Source organism: Tupaia chinensis, unplaced genomic scaffold (assembly GCF_000334495.1).
Source record: "Tupaia chinensis unplaced genomic scaffold, TupChi_1.0 Scaffold000099_1, whole genome shotgun sequence".
Taxonomy (NCBI): domain Eukaryota; kingdom Metazoa; phylum Chordata; class Mammalia; order Scandentia; family Tupaiidae; genus Tupaia; species Tupaia belangeri.
The window spans coordinates 3,481,445-3,486,190 of NW_006159563.1; the positions used below are offsets into that span (position 1 = coordinate 3,481,445).

Below are 4,746 nucleotides of genomic sequence, written 5' to 3' on the forward strand. Positions count from 1 at the left end.
CCCTGTCCTCAGGCTTACATGCCAGGGATATTTCTGCCTGCTCCTCTCAGATGCTAGGTGCCCGGTGTGCCAGCCAAGTCATGCCAGGATGCTGGGCCGGCCTCACTCCCCACAGGGTGACACAGGGCTCACCTTCTTTTTCTTCCCTGCAGGGATTGTAGGAGGAGAGAAGGGAGGCAGTCTGCAACTTCACCCCATAGGTGCTATCTGCCTCGGTTTCCCTAACCTGGAATGCTCTACGATTCCTGGCTTGAAAAGCAATGCTGGGACCAGGAGTTAGCATAATGGCTATGTCGCTGGACTCTCATGTAGTCGACCACGGTTCGAGTCCCGGACCCGGGGGCTTAAACTCATGCTGGGCGTGTATGCATAAGTGCCCAAGATCCCGAGGAGAATGGAGGAGAAGGGATTACGGTGTGGCCATCCCCCCTGGGGGGTGATTTCTTGCTTTCTGTCTCTCTGTCTCTCTGTCTTTCTGGGGAGCGCACGCACACTATAGCAAAAACCTCTCCAGGAAAAGAAAAACAATAAACAAAACAAAAAGCAATGCTGACAGCAACTGGACTCAAATGAGACAGAGCTCCTGGGCTCTGAGCCTAGGAGATTTCTGTGTTGGGTGCGAGAGCGCAAGCCTGCCCGAGCCAAAGGCAACAGCTCCACATTTGTCCCCCAGCTGCCCTCTCCACCTGAAAACAAGGACAGCCACATTATGGTCTCCAGTCAGAGTGCCCAAGAGCTGCACATCTCTCTGTCCGGGCTGTGGAGTCTGAGTCCTGGTCTGAGGGTTTTCTCTGATTCTGGGACATCCTGGAAGGTGGAAGCCTTGGTTCTGTCACGGCCTGCAGGTCACCTTTAACATCCCGGATGGAGGCAATGCCAGCCTTTCTGCTGACTCAGAGTTATTTCTGGTCCAGCTGCTCACAGCCCATGTGTCTGAGCCCCTCTAGCCGGGGGCAGGTAGAAGGCCAGGGCGAGGACGTCCTTGGGGTTGGACCAGCGCCACAGAACTTGGAGCGAGTCTCATGATGTCAGTCTTCTGGGCTAGGGGGAAATGGTGCCCCCTCCCAGTTCTAAGAGACTCGAGGCTTAGTTGCTTCCCAACCACCGGATGCACAGCCAACCTGAATGTGCTCCCTGGGTGTCTCTGTTCTACTCAGCAAGTAGAAAGTCGTAGGCAAGAGGTTTCCAGAGCCCTTCCCTGTAAGACAGAGGCCTTTCTGGCCTCCTCGCATCTACTTTGTCTCTCAAAGGTAAATGATTTTCAGGAAAATAGGAAGCTAGGAGCCATCTATCCTTTAAACTGCTGTAAGGTGGCCTTCTCCCTGGCCAAGGGAAGAAATCTCTGAGGCCCCCAGGCAGGGGTGGGTGTGACCCCAATGGTCACCTTCAGGCCTGGCTCCCTAGAAATTCCTGGCCCAGTGGGCAGAGACTCCCAGAATACTTAGTGCAAGACCCTAGGTGGTTTCTTCTGGGAAGACAAATGGGTCCTTCTCTGGACTGTGACAGATATGAAGACCCAGGGCTTCAGAGCTAGGACAAAGTCTGTCTCAGAATCAATGCCCCTCCTACCTCTAAATGCCGAGGATTCTGAATGCCTCCATCCCACCTCACAACCCAGATTCCTGGGCTTTTCTGAACCACCCCTTTAGGAAAACTGGCCTTCAATGGCCCATTCTCTAACGATGTGACTGATCACGAAGCTGGCAGAGTCCACAGAATACACGTGGCTCTCCTGTGCTCTGCTGGGACAGTGACTTAGCCATGCTGAACTCCAGGTGTGGGGTCTTTGGAAAGAGCAGCTGTGAATGCAGGGCTGGAAACACGGTGCTCACACAGCCTAGTAACGCCAACGCCAGGTGCTCCCAGAAGAGCTTGGCAGTTGGGAAGGCTCCTGCCATCTTTCTGGTGCTGGGACAGTGTTCTTCTCCAGGAGAGGAGAGAGAGAACAGACCAAGGACACAAGCTTGGAACAAAGGAAGCCTGCAAAGCCACTGACAGGAAACCCTGCCGCTTTAACTAGCATAGCCCGGTGGTGGGGACCTTGCTGCCACCTCACCTGATTCCAGCTGACCTTGGGGGTCACAGAGCTGGCACATGTCACTCTGCAAGTTCGAAGCAGAACATTCAAAGGCAGAGATGCCACCCACTCGTGGGACAAGAACAGGACTGACAGTCCCCATGAGAGCCAAGCAAGGAAGCAAGCAAGCAAAGGACAGGTCTTTCCCGGAAATGAGATACATTGAAGCTGAGTCTCAAGTTTGTTTTGTTTTGCCTCCTCCGGGAAGGATGGGAAGGGGGGGACAATTACTTGGCTTCTTATCAATGACTAGTGAGTTCAGAAGTGAATCTCTAGCATTAATACTAATAACCACTTTACACTGGGTCCAGCTTTGGGGCTCCTTATAAGAGCCTCAACATTTTAATTTCCTAATTAGTTCATCCCAGGTCACTGCTTTGCAACTCTTTGATGCTGCAGGAGGAAAACCAGTCCCCAAAAGAAGTGGGCTGGTCTGTAAATTACAATGGAAAGTTGTAGTTGACGTTCAAAGACTCAAATTCAGCGTCAATATTCAGCATATTTGGTTTTTTTTTTTTTGTTTTTTTGTTTTCTTCATTAAGAAAGAAATCCTGATTCGCTATCAAAAAGAGGCACTGCGAGCAGGGCCTTAGCAATGCCCCTACTTTGGAGGAACAGAGCAGAAAATTGGGGGCTCACTGACCTTGAAGCTGCAGTCGCCCACGTCCCGCTGCGCGCACACAGCCAAGAAGAGTAACGGGAGCTGGCGGCGCGGCCAGCAAAAGGCTCCGGGCTGGGCGGGGCCGAGCGGCCCCTCGGCCAATCGCGTCTCAGCCTCCCCAGTTGTGCCCTTGAGGCCGCGGCCCACTCCCAGCACCTGTCGGCTCTCAGCAGCTCCCTGCCCCTGGAAGGAGAAAGCCTGCGGCCCAACTTGTTCCCCATCCCTGGTCCTTGAGGCGCCTCTCCCAGAGTCTGAGAGGGGTCTTTGTGCCTGCAGGGGTGGGAGGGCCAGCGGGGACCACTGCAGCTGTAGGGCATTTGTTTTGCTCTTTCAGAATCCCCACCCTGGCGCCACGCTGGGGGTGAAGGGAGCGGGAAACGAGGGTGGGGAGGGTATTGGCTGTGGTCAATGGACCCATAAGTCCAGGTCCAGGGAGGAGGAAGGTGTCTAAAGCTGCTCCTGGCTGGGGGAACCTCCTTCCACGTGTTGTGTGGGGTCTGCATTTAGAGACAAACACAATCACGTTTTGTTTTAAGATCTGGCCCTCTGACCTGGCTGGTTAGACCACCTCACTTTCTATCCACACCAGTTTCATCTGTCACCCAGAGACTGGGCAGGCCATACCCCTGCTTAAAAATAGCTTCCTTGGGACATTCACCACAAACCGGAAAGGTTGCCTGTAAATAGCAATGACCCGCCAAGATTTTGGACAGCAGCCCTGCCACTTCCAGGGAGCCTGCACTGGCTTCTGATAACGGTCACGTCCCCAGCTCCTGCGGCCACGTGAACATCATCAGCTGATTCCTTTCCCTTCCTCCCCAGGGCCCTGCCCAGGCCTGGAGGGCTGATGATCTTCCGCCTTGCACGGTTCTCTTCCAATTTCCAATTATTTTAAATATGACTCAGAACCAAAATATGTATTAATTAGGAGAGAGCATGAGGGGGCCTTTTGGGGACTGGAAAGTTGTTCTTGAGTTGTGGTGCTTGTATATAGGTGGAGACACGTGTAAACCTTCCTCAAGCTCTCCACTTAAGATTCAGCACTTCGTTGTATAGTGGTCAGGGTAGCATATAATGTGCTATTATTATGACCTAGCTGATGCTGAATTTATTTAGGGCACATGTACTTGCTGGACAGAGTCAGAGGGAGAGTGAGAGACACTGAGGGGCCTCCTGTCAAAGAACCAGCAGTGAGTGAACTGGAGCTCTGTGGGCCAAAGAGCTTTTCTAGAGACTGACTCTGCAGACTGGGATGAGGTGGGGGCAGTCCAAGCTTATTCCTTCTCAAACTACAGCAGAGACCTCCTTATCTGTTTTTGTTTTCCGTGGTTTTGGAAAACAAATCCATAGTCAATCATAGTCTGAAAACTAGGTGTGTACAATAAGATATTTTGAAAGAGAGAACACACATAACTTTAAATGCAGAATCGTGTTATAATTGGTCTGTTGTATTCATTATTAATTTCTTACTGTGCCTAGTTTATAAATTTGCCCTTGTCATGTGTATATATTGGAAACATCATAGTGCATGCAGGGATCAGTACTACCTTTGGTTTCAGGCATCCCTGGGCTCCTCAAATAAGGGGGACCTATGGCAGCTCTGTTACACACACACATTTCCTTCAAGTCAATTCAGGTACCAACTGAAATAAATCCAGGATAAATCCTGAAATAGCCCAGCACCTGGATCCAGAAAATTGGAGTTTTTGAAAAGCATGGAAATGAAATTTAAAGCATGACAGGAGACAATGAAAAGTCTCCATTCTCTTTTCGCCCCAACTCCTTACTAACCAACATTTAGGCCCCGCCACCCCCCCAACCCCCTCATACTCATGCCTTACCTCAACCCCTCATAGTTTAGAGTGTAAATCTGTGTGTTGGTGAGCAAGATCAGAAGACAAGGTGGGATATTACTGAAAAGGGGGGAGTGGTATCCTTCTGTGGGAGACCTGGTCATCTTCAAGGGAGGGGTGATGGGTTGGCAACCTCTGCATGTGACTCAGCAGGA

General features: G+C 51.4%; 1 protein-coding gene across 1 annotated transcript in view; it reads right to left on the bottom strand.

The window, feature by feature from the left end:
- Positions 1 to 2,791, bottom strand: part of CKMT2 (creatine kinase, mitochondrial 2) — a 30,903-nt gene extending 28,112 nt beyond the window's left edge. Inside the window, exon 1 of the mRNA XM_006143500.3 lies at positions 2,721 to 2,791. The gene's annotated coding sequence lies outside the window, so the exon portion shown is untranslated. The remainder of the gene's footprint in view (positions 1 to 2,720) is intronic.
- Between the last annotated feature and the right edge of the window lie 1,955 nt (positions 2,792 to 4,746).